Below are 17,753 nucleotides of genomic sequence, written 5' to 3'. Positions count from 1 at the left end.
AAGGTGGCTTTTCCCACCTCAAAAGATATGAATTAAAGGTGTGTGTTCTGACCTCAAAAATCCAGATTAGAAGTGAGTTTTCCCACTGCAAATGATTGAGAGAACGTGACCCACATAGTCAACTAAGCAGGGCTCACAGGGACGTACAGAGACTGAAGGGACAATCACAGGGCCTGGATGGGTCTGACCTAGGTCCTCTGCAGTTTTGGTGTTCTTATGGGAATCTACGAGTGGGAGTGTATGGGGGGGGCTGTCTCTCTTTTGCCTGCTCTTGGGACCCTTTCCTCCTACAAGGTTGCCTCATCCAACCTTGACATGAGGGTTTGTACCTAGTCTTATTATAACATGTTATGCTATGTTTGGTTAATATCCCTGGGAAGCCTGCTCTTTTTCTAAAGGGAAGCAGAGGAGGAGTGGATCTGGGGGAGAGGGGAGGAGGGAGTGAGGGGAGGAAGGAGTGAGGGGAGGAGGGAGTGAGAGGAGGAGGGAGTGAGGGGAGGAGGGAGTGAGGAGAGGAGGGAGTGAGGGGAGGAGGGAGTGAGGGGAGGAGGGAGTGAGGGGAGGAGGGAGTGAGGGGAGGAGGGAGTGAGGGGAGGAGGGAGTGAGGGGAGGAGGGAGTGAGGGGAGGAGGGAGTGAGGGGAGGAGGGAGTGAGGGGAGGAGGGAGGGAGGGGAAACCCTGGTGAAGATGTAAAGCATGAGAGAAGAATAAATAAAAAGAAAGACACAAACACACACACACACACACACACACACACAATCCCACTCACAGGTATACCCAGTCATTTGGATTTTAGTTAATTCTAGATGTAGTCAAATTTACAACCAAGAAGAGCCATTGCAAGTATCAAAGCATATATGTCATTAAAACAAAAATCTTGGCCCTAAACATTTACTCTATGATTAGTAGATACATGTGTATGTATATAGATTTCCATTGTGTAGAGAATACAATTCAAACGTACTAAGGATAGTAGGAAGGCATTCTACTTTCCAGCCTTGTTTTCCTCTTCTTCCTACAGAAAGCTTTATTTCTTGCAAGTGGTTAGACCTCTTCTTCCTCCTTTCTCCTAGCACCTGCTGTTTGCTGATGCTTAACACTAGTTGAAAAGTACACACATTGTTAATGATGTATTGCTCCAGGTCAGGTTTTCCACCGATGCCTCTGTAATACAAATTAGATATGTCCTTTCCTTTCATATGCCAAACCATAATATCAGAATAATCATCCTCTAATTAGATAAAACATAAGAAAGCCAGAGTATTGCTTCTCCTTCAATTTCTGATTAGCTACAAATACAGACCATGCACAATGAAGTCTGTGGATTAATGTCTCCTACACATCATTCCTAAAGGGACCTTTACTTTCTTTCCGTGGTGCTTGTCCCTCTGAAGGTAAGCATCCCTGTCCTCCTCGGCAACAGCAAAGTGATTGATGCATGTAAGAGTTCGGCAATGCCTGTCAAAGGAACTAAGGAATAAATATTGGTTCTCATTGTTGCAAGTAATTAATGGGAAAACCAAGATTTACTAGGAGGATATTAGGGCCTTTCCAGTAGCCAAGGGAAAAGCTGATCCAAGGCTTTAGAATACAGCTAGAAATGAGGCTTTTCAGAGAGTTCCTGTACACAAATTTTCTATGCCCCTTTCCAAATAAGATTGATTATCACTGCCCCCGACTCCCCTTCTCCCCTCTGCCTCTCCGCTGCAGTTTTTCTTTGTACTTTCCACATGCTCACAGTTCATATTTCTCTGACTAATGACTGATTTCTCAAAATTGCCTTCACAACGGTAGAAACTCATTTACCCTTAGGACAAGTGTTCATCCCAGAAGAAAAGCAAGTATGACCACAGGTTCAAGTGCCCTTGATACAGAGGTTGGGGAAGCAGCTCACTGGTGGAACACCTGCCGAGCATGCGCAAGTCCCCGGGTTGGGTTGGGTCTCTAGAAAGACAAGAAAACAAAGAAACAGAAATGGGCTGTTCTGGCTTCACTGTGAAATGCACATGATACAAATAAACCTGCAGTCACATGACTGTGAAAGTCTGTGGAGTTTGCATACCTTTTAATATGTCACCTCCTAACCCTCTGATGTGCCAAACAACCAGAAGTCTCTGAGCCATGTTTAGTAGTTTTAGTGAGGATTCTCTTATATTACAGCCCTTCTATCCTCCTTAGAGGTCAAGGGCCTCTAGAGGGTGCAAATTTAAAAGGCCCAACCTTCTAATCACATGATTGGTCCTTTGGCAATCACTGCCCATCCTGAAAGCATGTAGGGGCCAACCAACCAGGAGTCACATTACTCATGCAAATTAAAGAATACAGATTTTAGAACTCTATCAAGAACTAGGGACAAGTAATTAATGCTTTGTTTGATTTATTTTTAAATACTAATTAATTCTTGATTAATTGCAGATTAATTGCAGCAGAAATAGGAGATGAGGTTATCTTAAGATGCCCCAAGAAGATAAGGAGCTATGAGATGGCTTGGGTATGTTTGGAAGAAAACCAAGGCCCAGACGACAGCGGCAGGCCTGACTAATACCTTCTGCTTTGTCTGTGAGACCCTAAACAGACAGTTCGTCCACATGGTACCAGGTTTCTGAACTAAAGAACTGGATATAAGATATGCTTCATGCTACTAAGTATGTGGCTAAATACTGGGGAAGCAACCAGAAGCTAATACAGATGGCAAAAAAAAAAGACACAGAGCAAGGACACAATCTTCTTCAATGGAACATGTATTTGAATGGAAATTGGTGTAATTTTTGAGATAGAAGGGAGACCAGAAAACAGAAAGCAAAAGGCAGGAGTCATAATTAGTTTGGGGCTCTTCAATTTGAGATCTTTTGTAAGCTCAAGCTTAAAATAAAGTTATATTCTATGTAGGTCTGAAGCCTAAAGGGTAAATCAAGGATAAAACATACAAATTTATTGCCACATGGTTCTTAATTGGAGCCCAGTAAATGTATACTACTGCCTGCAGGTGGAGTCTAAAATGAGGAGAGGCAATTTCCTGGGGCTTATTTGTCTTAGACTTCCGAGTACAATCTCAAACAGGCTTAAAAAAATAAATAAATAAACCAATCTACTTGCTTTGTTCTCGTCCATCCACGTTAATACAGCAATTTTTGAAGGCCTTTGTCTTTCTTGGAGCACTTCAGGGGGTGAGAGGAGCCAACATATTCCAATACCCTGACATTTTGCCAGCATGTCTGCTAAAGAGTTAGAAACCACTGCAAACAGGACCTTCACTAACAAATTTCCCAGACCATTCATTCTAGACTGGAGTGATACAGCCTACCACCTCACTTTGTACTCTGTGGCTCAGCTAATTTTGCGTTTTATTATCAATCATTAACATATCCCACTCTATATTTTTAATGTTGGCATTTTTCGGTCCCTATTTGAAAGATAAAGAAACAACTTTAGCTTAGTTTAAAAAAAAATGGCTGAGGGGCCCCCAACTGGATCAGGCCCTCTGAATGGGTGAGACAGATGATTGGCTTGATCTGTCTGGGAGGCATCCAGGCAGTGGGACTGGGTCCTGTGCTCAGTGCATGAGTTGCTGTTTGAAACCTGGGGCTTATGCAGGGCCGCTTGGCTCGGCCTGGGAGGAGGGGACTGGACCTGCCTGGACTGAGTCTACCAGGTTGATCTCAATCCTCGGGGGAGTCTTTGCCCTGGAGGAGATGGGAATGGGGGGTGGGCTGGGAGGAATGTGCGGGGGGTAACAGGAGGGGGAGGACAAGGGAATCCGTGGCTGATATGTAGAATTAAATTATGTTGTAAAATAAAATAAAATACAATTTTTAAAAAAAGGAAGAAGTATTAAATAGACTCAACAAATGTTTACTTTTTTACTAGTTATATGGTACAGACACAACTATTGCTAGATATTTAGAAGCCAACATGTCCCCAGTTCCCTGAACTTCAAACTGAAGGGAGAATTAAATGATCAATATGAGAAGGAGGACATATCACAGTGTTAGGACAGTTGAGAAAGGGGTGTCGAATCACATAGGACACAATAAATACTGTTCTGTCGGTCCTTTCTACATTCATACCTGTGCTGGCTAGTTTTATGTCAATTTGACACAAGCTAGAGCTATCTGAAAGGAGGGAACCCCAACTGAGAAAATAAAATCTGGCTGTAAGGCATTTTCTTAATTGGTGATTGATGGGAGGGCCCAGCTCATTGTGGGTGATGCCACCCCTGGCTAATGGTCCTAGGCTCTGTAGGAAAGCAGTCTGAGCAAGCCATGAGGAGCAAGCCTGTAAGCAGAACCCCTCCAGAGCCTCTGTATCAGCTCCTGCCTCCAGGTTCCTGTCCTGTTTGAGTTGCTGGCCTGACTTGTTTCAGTGATGGACTGTTACCTGGAAATGTAAGCTGAAATGAATCCTTTCCTCCCCAAGTTGCTTTGGTCACAGTGTTTCATCATGGGCTTTTATCACAGCAATAGTAACCCTAATTAGGACAGTTATCATATAATTCTCACAATTTTTTTTATTTTAAATATTATTGTGATGGCTATTCTTGGTGATCAACTTTACTACATTTGGAACTAAAACCCCAAAATGGAGGGCAGACCTGTGAGGAAATTTTTGCTCAATTTGAAGTGGGAAGGTCCATTTCTTACCTGGATCTTTGAGTTAGGAAAAGCTAGGACTTTAATCCAGGTGTTTCTAGCTGGGAAAAGACACACCTTTAATGGGGGCCACACCTTCTGCTGGTACCTATTGTATGAGGACATGGAAGAAGGAAGCTTTTGCTCTTAACCTGCTTGCCCTGGCCTTGCTAGCAAGTCCATTCCTTCACTGGCATTAGAGCCTGCTGCTAGACATTCCAGTGTATACAGAGGACCAGCCTACACATCCAGCCTTGGGAACTGAGCAACTACTGGATACTTGGACTTTCTGTTCACAGCCAACCATTGTTGGACAAGCTGGACCACAGGCTGTAAATCTTTCTAAGAAATCCCATATATGTATATGAGAGAGAGAGAGAGAGATTCAATGTATAAGTTCTGTTGCTCTGGGGAACCCTGACTCATACAAATATTAACTATAATTTCCAGATAAGGAAACTGAGGCTAGACAAACAAAAATTGTCTGAATAATCTCAGTAAAATCAGGAACTAAACTGGAACTCAGGCATGAAAGAATCAAAATGCAAGCTCTTTTCGCTGCAGCATTTAACCTCCAAGCCAACATTCAGGAAAAGGAGAAAGCGACACTTATGTCCAGGACTTTTTAGGGAAATGCAAAGCCTGTGACATCTTTCTATTCCACTGGTCTCATGATTCTAGGACATCTGCTTTTCTGTCTTTGACAATTTCTCTTTACGATTGACTTCATGGTCCCAAGTACATCCTAGCTTATCCAATAGCAAGAGAACAATGGATGTTCATTCTTTTTAAATTTAATATTATTTCTTCTTTGACAACTTTATAATTATGTATCTTGTTCTTTGTCTTTTCCCCCCTTGGTGGTGGTGGTGGTGTTGTGTTCTTTTAGAAGGTCTCACCATCTAACCCTGGCTGGTCTGGAACTACTATGAAGACACATTGGCCTTGAACTCACAGAGATCTGTGTGCCTCTGCCTCCCAAGTGCTGAGATTAAAGGTATGTGCCACCACACCACACTAGGTTTAACAATATATCTTGAGGTCCCCATACCTCCCAATACAAGCTCTTCCTACCTTCATGCCTTTTTCTTATTTTTTTTTCAAAACCTACTGTCTTATCTAGGGTTTCTGTTGCTGTGAAGAGACACCATGACCACAACAACTCTTATAAAGGAAAACATTTCGCTGGGGCTGGCTTACAGTTTCAGAGGTTTAGTCCATGGCAAGAAGCTTGGAGGCATGCAGGCAGACATGGTGCTGGAGAAGGAACTGAAAGTTCTACATCTTGATCCACAGGCAGCAGAAGGAGACTGTGTACCATACTAGGTGTATCTTGAGCATTTGAGACCTCAAAGCCCACCCCTACGGTGACACACTTCTTCCAACAAGGCCACACTTCCCAATAGTGCCACTCCTTATGGGCCAAATATTCAAACACATGAATCTATGGGACCATACCTATTCAGACCACCACACCTACTGAGTCCAACTAGTGCTACACATGAGTGTAGACAGCCTTCCACTGGCCACATCCCCAAAGAAAAATGACTCTTAAGTCCCTCCCCCACCCCTGACTTGAATTACTGACTGGCTTGATCCTTTTCTTCTCTTCCTCTTCTTCCTTTTCCTCTCTTTCCCCCTTCCTCCCCCTTCTTCCTCCTCCTTGTCCTCGTCTTCCTTCTCTTCCTCCTCTTCTTCTTCCTTCTTTTTCTTCTCCTCCTCTTCTTCTTCTCATTCTCCTCCTCTTCTTCTTCTACTTCCTGAGACCAAATCTCACTATGCAGACCAAGCTGACCTCAGACTCAGATGTCTGCGTTCCTCTGCCTCCAGAAATGCTGGGATTAAAGGTGTATGCCAGCATACCCAGCTGACTGACATAATCTTGTGAACATAACTGTAGTTGCTGTAATGAGTGCAATGACCCTGCCATCGTCCTGAAGACAACATTCTACAGCACTCTTTCCCATGCTTGTCTGCTCCCTTTCCATGATGTTCCAAAAGCCATAAGGGGGTTGATATGGATGTTCTTTCTGTTTAGGGCTGAGAACTCACCAGTCACTGTTTTCAGTGCTTTGACCACTTCACTGTCCTCTAGCCACTGAGGGAAAAAAAAGGAAAAAAAACTTTTTTGGCCAAAAAGGAAGGTACACTAATGTATAGGTATGCACATAAATATTCAGAAGGCAGTTCAACCACATGTCCATTTAGTGAAACAAGAGTAGTAGCCCCTCCCAGGGGGGACTATGACCTACACATGGATGTTCAATCTTGACCTATACATGTAGCCAATGTTGCTTCATCCACAGAAGCTTTTAAAAAATCTAACTATAAATTCACATCTGAAAATAACAAGAAAGTAAGAAAAGATACGAATAGATTTTTGTCAAATGGTATGTTGAAATTAGGGCATCCTACTCAGTCAGCACACTGCAGAGTTGTTACAGCTTCGATGAGCTTTACATGTAAAGGACAAGACTTTGGGGAAATCAACCCAACCAGACAAATTCTGCATGCATTGTTTTTATCGCACTCACCTCACTGATTGGCTCCTCTGAAAACAAAGCCCTTTCAAGTGTTTCAGCCTGAGAAAGTGTGCAGAGCCATCTGTGACAATACTGCTGTCATATCCTTCCAGGAAGGCCATCATGCCCTCAAGAATGTGACTTTTGAGGAATGCGCATGATAGACACATAACTCAGTACAGAAATCTGGAAGAATTTGAAAAGGGATCAACTTTATAAATACAAAAGTAAAGTTATTGCTGTGTTGATCTATGTCTTTCATTTTCTCTTGACAGCTACACCAAGCGATGGAAGCCCAGAGTCCACCATGAATAATTCATAAACAACACACAGGTTTATTTGAAGATCTTAAAAATCCTTGGCTTCAGGTTGACATTTCATCCATTACAGGGGAAGAAAAAAATCCTTCCTTTTCTAGTGCAGTGGACTAATTTAACCTTCCCACCACTGAAGCACAATGCAGGCTGCTACACAGGCATGGACTGCCACCCACGTAACACTGGAACAGCAAACATCATTATTTCAAGCTATAAAATTTTAATTCCAATTTGTGAGCAATTAGCAATAACGCTTGATGACTCACTGGATGCAAGATAAGATTTATGTAACTCCGAGAAGAGAAAAATCATCATCCCAAGTAAAGATGTCATTTGTAATATATTGCTTTTACTTAGGCATGTTTCCCTGACAAGGATTTGCATGGTTCTTGCTTAAGTTAACAAATAAAACTCAGTCAGAAATGAGACTTGCGACTGAAAGACCCTGCATACTGGAAGCTCTAGAAATAAATGGTCATCCAGGTAGCTCAGGCCTTTGACCATTTGGGGTTTCTCCTTTCTTTGAAAATAAAGTGATTTAATCCTTTTTCAGCCTTGTTGCTATAGTTTGGATGTGATTCATCCCCTGAAAGGTTCCTGTGCTAGAAACTTGATCCCCAGTGTGCTGACACTGGGAGATGTTGGGAGCTGGGAGTAACTGAGACAAGCAGGGAATCATTAGGGATGCTGCCTGCCCCTTGCGAGATTAAGGTACTTCCAGTGGAAACCCTGGTTAATTCTCATGAAGAAAAAAGCCTGGCTTTCTCCTTGCTTTGGCTTCTTCTTTGGTCACGTGATCTATACCTCTCACAGGAACTATGCCACCATCACAAGGTAAGACAACCAGGGACCCTAACCAGGACCAACATTATGCCATTGAACTTTTAACCTCTTGAACTGTGAGCTAGATAAATTTAGTTTCTGTATATGTTGTCTAACTTCAGGTATTTTACTGTAGTAATAGGAAACAGACTGATACTACTACTCTGGAAGGTTAACTTCTACCCTATTATTGATTTCTGAAATTTTTGGAAGGAGATACTTAAGCTTCCTTGGCCATATTTATGTTTGGAATTAAACTCAAGTTATTATTGAGTATTTGGTCACAGCTAGCAATTCAAGCATGAATCATTTCTTTCTTTTCTTCATGTCCCAAAACTCTGCAAAAGTACCTTATCCTTTGAACAAGGAGTTCAAACCTCCCCCATTAGAAACATTTGGGGTGCTGGTGGAGAGATTATTCAGTCAGTAATTTGCTTCTTGGTCAAATACAATGGGAGGATGCTTCAGTCTCTTTGAAGCACCATTCAAAGCTGGGACAGTGTGTGTGTGTGTGTGTGTCTGTGTGTGTGTGTCTGTGTGCGTGTACACATGCATGGTTTTGCTACTGTTATTCTCTGCAATGAATCCTTCTGCTTACAGTACAGAATTATTTACCATGCTGTGTATCCTCCATGTCTGAAATGAAACAATGCAATCCACGTTCATGCTTTGAAATGCCTTAGACAGAATGGCCACCAAATCAGACCACTGTGTAAAAGATGATCGCATGGAGCCTTGAAAAGAGCAGCACGGACCTGAAACAATTATTCCTCTATGCTCCTCTTGGGAAATTTGAATTTCTGATGAATGTTACCACTGAAAAGAGGCCGGGGTGTTGCTGTAACAGAGAGCCCTCCATATGGAAACACCAGTAGGGATGGGATTAATGTCTCTTTCTGAGGACTTCATTTGCTTTGCAGATTTCCTTCACCATATCATTAGTGAAAAGACAGAAAAAGACTCAAATAACTTTCTCAGTAAATAAAGCTGATATGTACACTTGTTACTCCTGTGTCATTTAATTCCAAACTCAGACTTGGAAAATTGAGAGCTGTCATTTCATAAGTCCCCCTCAAATGCCAACATTTGCGTTTTAGAAATGAATTGCTTCTCTAACCCCAGAAGAAAACAGCAGCTATCGTTTATCCATAGGCTCCCTGAATGTCTTAGAAGATACAAATGGAAGCCCACAGACTGGGAGAGAAATGGAGTATTAAGTCTCTCCACTCTGTTCATTTGATGTTAGAGAAAAAATCATGCCTGACTCTAGTATTTCTAGCAATACTTAAGAGTGTTGTCCAGAACAGCATACTTTTTTATTTCATCCAAGCTGGTGTTCTGATTGTTGGTTAAACAGCGCGCTGCTCGCCATGCCGGCGGAGGAGAGTGCTGATCAAAAGAATCACAAGCCATAGTTACCTTTTTAGAGCTTTATTGGGGGTGGGGGGGAGAGAGAGAGAGAGAGAGAGAGAGAGAGAGAGAGAGAGAGAGAGAGAGAGAGAGAGGACAGATGGAAGGAGAGAGCGGAAAGAGAAGGGGAGCGCACAGAGGGCCCACCCACTTTTTAGGCTGGGACGCCGTTACAGGCTGATGACGTAATTAAGGACAGAATCCTTACACTGATAGCACTGGGAACTGCAGGCTTTTTACAGGCTATGCATTGCTTAGTATTTATCATTAAACAAACAGTGACTGGGAAATAAAACTTACTCGTACCGTTGCTGAACTAATACGATGTAGCATGACAGGCTCTTCCCAGTTTTACAACTGCTAACCGTCATGGGTAGAACACTACTGATTTATTCATTGGTAGACATAATTAATTGGTCACACTCAAAAATTAATTTATATTTTGGAAGATGAAAATGGATATTAGGTTTTTCATAAGTAAAAACAGAAAAACAAGACTTCGTGTTAGACGGGTTAGTCAAAATAACCTCACTTAGGTGAGGCTTTTCCAGGTGAGGCTTTTCTACAGATTCAAACTCAACCCTTGAAAGCAGATGTCCCTCTTCGGTTCCCTTCCTCCCTGGTACTTGTCACTGAATACTGTCCTATGCATTTTTAAACCTTTTGTATTGGCAGACTCTTCAGACAGGCACCCCATGAAGACAGGGATGCTCCGGTGAGTCCTCTCTCCTGCTCTAGCCTAAGTAAACATGTGTGAGATGAATGGGTGGATCTGTGAATGCCAAACTTCTAAGGAATTCCTTTCATTTTACCTTCCTTGCAGTGAAGAAAATTGTCTCTCTCTGCAGGAAGGAAAATTGCTTTCCTCTGTCCTAGACTGGTCCCTGCAGCATCCCTTACTCTTCTCCATCACAGTTGCCTGCGTCTCATCCAATAAAAAACAATCCTGGTACTCGGGAAAACATGCTGCACAAGGCCTAAGGGCATAATTCTGTTCTGTCTCCATCACTTGGGAACTGCCGTGTCCGAGCCTGCTCTCTCATTTGTGAAGTAAGGACACAAATGACACTATTCACCAATATGTAGAAAGGTGCTTTATAATCCCCCAAGCCCTATATAAATACACTATAGGCCAATGTCTATGAAAAAGAACTTCAGTGGTTCTTTTTTTTCTGTGAAGTAGTATTTATCCCTCAGTTTTCTCTCTCTCTCTCTCTCTCTCTCTCTCTCTCTCTCTCTCTCTCTCTCTCTCTCTCTCTCTCCCCATGAACCCCTTCTTCGGAAATGGACAAACTGTCAATCCGTGGCATTAAGCCACCCCCTCCCTTTTCAACACTCCACGCTGCAGCCGATTACAGACATCCGATAACCAGACTGGAGCCAATGAGCCATTAGAAAAGGTAATGATTGGATTTAAGTGTCCAGCTGCCAGAGAAACATCTGACAAGGCAAACGAACCACATGCTTGGTAAACATGGTCAGACGTGGACTGAGAAATGACATTAGAAAGGCTCTAGAAAGATCTTTCCTGATTTGCTGTGGACTCTGAAATTACAAAATGAGATACTGACTTCTTTTCTCTACATCGTTCCTCTTCAGAAGTATTATTAATGAACTCTACCTTAGGGGAAAAGAAAAAAAACACCTGAGAACTATATCCCTCTTCAAGAACCTTCATAAAAATTCTATTTCAGAGAGCTTGTTCTCTGATTGGCGTGCAGGGAACAGAGGCTCTGTGGAATCGGACTTCTGTTGAGTGGTGGTCCTGGGGAAATGAGAGTCCCAGAACACTTCCTTAGAAGAATATAGTAATGTAGAGTGCTATTCAGGAAGCCTTTTCCATATAGAATCAAGATAACTACCGGAGGCTTTGCAGGCCACCCTGTCTGTCTCTAATGGGACGGCTCGAAAACACATGACTCACTAGGCACAGCTGTTCTAACACACTTTTATTTACAAAACAGCCAGTGGGCTGGCGACAATTACCAACTCTTTCTCTAGCAATCCCAGGCTGGTGAATTTCAGTCATCCATGTGCCAAAATAATGAAAGCCACAAATCCCAGAAAAATAGGCCAACACACTATACAAACTTACCCTGAGGCTTAATTTGTTCTGCCATTAAAATCAACATATATTACCAAATATTACCTCATTGTCATTCTGTAGCAAGGATTCAATTTAGCAAATAAAAAAGGATTATGGTCAGACGTTGTTGTTCTGCGCCAGGACATGCCCATCCAGAAGAGTGCTCATGTGGTTGGGGATGGATTTGAAGCCGTATTTCCAGCCTTTGAATGATGCCCTGTCATTTACTGCAAGTGTGACCTCTAGCTAAGAGCTTATTCTTCTTGTCCTCATTTTTAGAACAGCACATGGGGACTGTGCCAGCTCATCAGTTCTTTATGGAGATTAGATCAGACACATGTGAAGACACAGATCTGAAAATACTAGTCCATGAGCTTTGGTTCCTGTAATTCCTTCTGGACCAAGAAAAAGCAATGCTTTTCCTTCCACTCAGTCCAAGGGCCCAGGAATCAGTGGATTCCACAGTTATCTGATGACGCCCGGTCACTATACTGCTTTAGCCCGTGGCTGATTGTGGGGAGATTTTTCTGAGTCCAGAGTGGCACCGACAGATCTCCTTTCTTTACTTCTAGTTCCAATACAGAAAGTTTGCTTTCCTTCAGCTAATTTCTGAAAACAATGGACAGCTGGATGTGAATTCAAAAATCTTATGTTTTAAAATACTTTTTTTCGTAGTTATTTTTATTATTCCTTGAGTATCATTTTTGACTGACACTCAATTTCATAAATACTACTACTTGGAATATTGTGCATCCTTGAATATATCTCTTGGCCCTAAGAGGGAAACGTGTCTTGTACGTATATCTTCCTCTCAACCCTCTTCTCTCAAACGCTGGCAGATGCTATTTCATCATCTAATAACTAGTCCTGACCTGTGGGAATTGGAGTTTTTGTCCTTTGTGGGAAATGTTTCCTCTCACTCTGGATCTTTCCAATTCTTTATCAGGGTTCTCATCTTACTCAGGGAGAAATATGCATCTTCCCCGCAAGTTCAAGCTTGATTCCGGTAGGAACTTTTGATCTTTTTATTTTAACTTCAAGGAACGGGCATTTGGTAGAATTCAGTGGTTAGCTATTTTCTGTTGCTATGATAAAATACAATGATAAAAATGAACAAACAATAAACTCTTAGGGAAAAGAGAGTTTATTTTGGTTGATAGCCCCTGAGGGGAGGAATTCACTGGGGCCAGAGAGTAGATAGGCAAGGCATGGTGGTTGGACTAGAAAGCTGATTACATTCTGTCCCCCTTACAGGAATCAGAGAGAGAGAGAGAGAGAGAGAGAGAGAGAGAGAGAGAGAGAGAGAGAGACCATGTTAAAATAATTGCAAGGAATTCAAAAGACTAAACACCAAGAAAAAACAAACAACTTTAAAAAAAAATAAAAACTTAAAAAACCCTAGGAAGTGGTTGGAGAGATGGCTGAGCATTTAAGAGCTATGGCAGCTGTTCGCCAACAAGACCTGCTTTCAATTCCTGGCACTCATGTGGCAGGCAGCACACAACTGTGATGCCGGTCCCAGGGGATCTGATGCCTCCTCTGTTCTCTTGGGCACCAGGCTTATGTGTGGCGCACAGACACACATGTAGCCAAAGCACTCAGGCACATAAGTATACATAAATAATTTTTAAGGTGGGCTATGGAATAAACACTTCTCAAAAGAAATACAAATGACTAAGAAATATTTTTAAATATGTTCACTATCCTTAGCCATCCGAGAAACGCAAAGTAAAACCAGTTCAAGATTTCATTTTACCCCAGACAGAATGCTACGATCAAGGCAAGAAGTGCTGATGAGGCCATGGGGAGCAGGGAATCTCCATGTACTGTTGGTGGGAGTTGAAACTGTGGCAGCCACTGTGGACATCCACACGGTGGTCCCTCAAAAACTAGAAATAAGGCTGCCATGTGGCAGCCTCTAGCACTCTTGGTCATGTTCCCAAAAGACTCTTTCCAGCTTCAGAGACACTCATTCATCCATGTTCACAGCTGCTGTATTCACAATAACCAGGACATGTAAACAGCCTAGACGGCCATCCATTGAGAAATGGATAAATGAAGATGTGGTACTTACATGTTTTAATACTTTAATGTCAACTACAAATGAAAATACAGTTTCTGGGAAATGGATAAGCCTGGAAAACATGACACCGAATGAGATAACCAATACCCAGAAAGACTGGCATTGAGTCTTCAGAATTATGTGTTAAATTTGAAGTACCTGTAGAAGCTAGGATATGAGAATATCCTAGGATATTCTCACCAAGGGATCATTGGTGAGAATATCCTAGGATATTCTCACCAAGGGATCATTGGTGAGGAGAGAAAGTTTTTAAGGGAGGAGGGGATATTGAAACAGGTGATATGAATGGGAAAGGGGGGATGGTGGGAAATGTAGAGAGGGATGGGAGGGTAGGGCAGAGGTAGAGGGTTGGGGAAGGAATAACTAACTCTAACACTGTTTGAAAACCTATATGGAAACCTAGTATTTTATTATTTTCATGTGTGTGTGTGTGTGTGTGTGTGGCACGTGCGCGCATTATGTGTGTATGTATCCACATATACACATATATATTCATATATTCATATAAAGGAGTTTAATTGGAGTTACCATACACAAGGAATTATGCTCCTCTTAGAAACCATAAGTCAATAAATAAAAAGGCCAGCACCAGGTGTAGAATACCTTCCCTTAAGTTGTTGGTGGCAGGTGTCCTGGAAATCCCGTACACACACACACACACACACACACACACACACACACACACAACCGCAGTCCATGGCCATTGCTCTGGTTACCCACCAGAACTTGTTGACCCAATGACAGCTAATCTCAAGTGCCAACTTGCTTGCCTCTGGAATCAACTAAGACCCAGGTTGCTGGGCACTCCTGTGAGGAATTTTCTTGATAAGATTATCTGAAGCAGGAAGACCCACCCTAAATCATGGCAGCCCGTTCTGGGGGTAGCCCAGGTAAATGGACATGAGTGAAGGAGATTTAGGTCTTTGCCTGGTTGCCCTCATTCTTGCTGGTAAGTTCATCTGTCCTGTTGTGGCACTGCTTCGCTGGTATTAGAACCAGTTTTGCCAAGGTTCCCACACAGACTGAAGAACAACAGCTCTCCAGGAATCCTTCAGGACTCCAGCACCAGATTGAGATTGCCGAGACATCCAGCTTCATGAATTGAACAACTACCAGATTCTCAGCCTTGTCGGTATGACATAGTCATTGTTGGAAGCAATAAACTAATGCCAGGCCAACTAGTGCACTGAGGGCTGTTGGGTATTTTTTTTTTTGCACATGCAGGTGTGTTTACATGTGGGTACAGGTGCATATGCATTGTACATGCAGACTAAAAATTGATTTCAGGTGTTTTCCTCTAGCGTTCTCCACCTTAGTGACTGAGACAGTTTAGCAGTTGAACCTAAAGCTTGCTGATTAGCTAGTGTAGATCCCTTACTCCCCACCCCCCACTTGCACACCACCATGCCTACTCAGCTTTTACATGGGTTCTGGGAATCCAAGCTCTGGTCTTCTATCTCAAATGAGAGGCAAGTGCTAAATCCAATGAGCCATCTTCCTAGCCCCACCCCCCCAACCCCCCACCCCTCCCACTCCCCCAACCTCCCAACTCCCCCCACCCCCCACTTTGAGTTTTGAAGGCACCAACCAACAATTCCTTCTCATAGGCAACAGAAGGCAACTTTGGCTGCTTATGAGAATCACCTGGGGCTTTTAAACATTCCAATCCACAACCATGAACCACAAAACAATTAAAACAGGATCTCTGGAGGTAGAACATATACATCAGAATATTTGAAAACTCTCTGGTGTTTTCAATGTGCTTCTCAGTTCTTTCTCCTGTGTATAATAGATGCAGGAGAAAATTAAATATAAAAGCAACCTGCTTTATTATTGAACAGAGTTTAGCCTATGAGGCCCAAACCACTTTCTGTTTCTTTGAGTACAAATTGAATCTCTTCAGCCATAGAGAGATCAGCTAGATAATTGCAGGCCTGTACAGGGCCAGCGTTGGTCCAATTGACTTCTGACATTTGGCTAGCCAGCTATCAGGTCCTGTGAGGAGAGAAGAAAATCTATGTCAGTACACATATTTCCACCACCTCACCAATCAGCTCTATATCTAATAAAAGGTAGAGAGAGCTGGAAAGGATAAAGAGAAGTCACCAATGATCAGAAATCCAGTTGCTTTTCTTTCCCAAGAGAAGTAAACATAACCTTTTCAATTCAAATTGAATCAGAATTAAATGATTATTCTCCCCCAAAAGCCAGCTGACCTATAATTGAATTTCCTGCAATTTACCATTTTAATGCCTAGTGGCTTCCCACTTTCCTGTTCACTTGAAAATTTTTCTGATAATACTTCCTGCATAACATGGAACATACTTGTATGCATTTCTTTTCTAGCTTCTCTGTTAAACTTTAAAGCCTATTAGAAAAGTCAGATCTAACAAGAAAACAAATGAATGGCTTACGTGGTGGTGGGTACTATGGAGAAAAGTTAAGCAGAGTAAAGATAAGAATGTGTTCTGGCACTATTTGCCCCATCTGGCTTCTTCCTGCTCTTCTAGTTATACAAGTATTGGAAGAGTATGTTCTAGCATTCCTACTGCTCTGGTGAGATCCCTGGCGGAACATAAAAATGGAAGACAATTTTTATTTTAGCTCATGTCTTCAGAGGACTCGATCCACTATCTTGGGCTCTGTTGATGCTGAGCCTGTGGTGAGGAAGAGCATCTTGGTTGGGAGGATGGGGAGGAGCAAACTTAAGTCATCTAATGACAGCCAGGAAGCAGAGGAAGGCGGATGGAGAGGGGAGGGGGAGGGAGTCTTTCTCATTCTACCTTTGTGGTCTCTAGTCTAGGGACGGTGTTATGCACAATTCACCTTCACAGAGAGTAACAAATATATTTCCCAGAATCCTTTTTCCCTAGCTCCCTGAAAATTGCTTAAATTCTCTCAGTGAGAGGCATAAAATATGGGAAACTCAGAGGGACCAAAACCATTTTCTTGTGCACGCCAACTTTAGAAGATGTAAGTATGTGGCATGACGTGGAGGCTGAATCTAGGATTTAGCCTCTGGTTTGTTTTTGTTTTTTTCCTTTTGTTTCTGATGATTTTACAAGCTCCTAATTTTTATGTTAAAATCCTTTCCACTTGAGATATCTACAAATATGTCTATTTCTTAGATTTAATTGGGGCATATGGTCAAATCTGATTGCCAAGAAACTCTCTCAGATAAAGTTAGATTGATGAGGTGCCTGGAAAAAAGTCAGGGCTTTACTCTTACAATCTGGGGAAGAAAGTGCTGGGCAGGGAGAATAAAAACTACCAAGATGAAAGAGAGCTCAATGTGGTTTGAAACCAACAAGAAGTATAACACAGCTAGAGAAGAAGAAAGAAGAGGATGGGAGTTGGTATATAATCATGGAAATATGAAATATGAATCTTCAGAAGCAAGATTCTGTCTGGGCAGGACAAAACATCAAATATAATTTAAAAAGGGTAAGTCGGTAGAATATTGTAGCCAAGGAGTGACCTAAGTTTAGCCTAAGCTGACAACAGACTGTAGGAAGCAGTTATAAAAGCAGAAGCTCAGCTGGCCAGCTGTTGCCACGGTCTGAAAGACAATAATCTTTGGACTATGATGGTATACCAGAAATGGGGAAACTGAGTGGATGCTGGACATGTTCTGAAGGTAGGGCCAATAGAAAATTTGAGGCATTGCAAGAATACTACCTGAAATAAGATCTGGATGAATATATAACTCATTACCCAAGCAAGAACCCTTTGCAAATGAATGAGAACTCTATTAATATTTATGCAAAGAAAATAAACATAATCTGGGGCTGTCATAAGTAAACTAAACTTAGGGGTTCCCATAAATAGGAGGAAGAGAAAAAACTCAAGACTGCACAGTCTTATTTTTCTTGAAACACTCAGTGG

The 17,753-nt window shown here is 42.2% G+C and overlaps 1 long non-coding RNA gene across 1 annotated transcript; it reads right to left on the bottom strand.

Moving 5' to 3' along the window:
- Nucleotides 1-1,051: 1,051 nt before the first annotated feature.
- Nucleotides 1,052-7,334, bottom strand: LOC131894055 (uncharacterized). Its single transcript, XR_009374829.1, has 4 exons — nucleotides 7,163-7,334; nucleotides 6,681-6,726; nucleotides 1,807-1,944; nucleotides 1,052-1,164 (listed from the first exon to the last, which is right to left on the bottom strand). It is a non-coding gene; the product is annotated as an uncharacterized LOC131894055 (long non-coding RNA).
- Between the last annotated feature and the right edge of the window lie 10,419 nt (nucleotides 7,335-17,753).

This window comes from Peromyscus eremicus, chromosome 17 (assembly GCF_949786415.1).
Source record: "Peromyscus eremicus chromosome 17, PerEre_H2_v1, whole genome shotgun sequence".
Taxonomy (NCBI): domain Eukaryota; kingdom Metazoa; phylum Chordata; class Mammalia; order Rodentia; family Cricetidae; genus Peromyscus; species Peromyscus eremicus.
The sequence above is the reverse complement of the archived record's forward strand: the minus strand, read 5'-3'. Positions and strand labels throughout refer to the sequence as shown.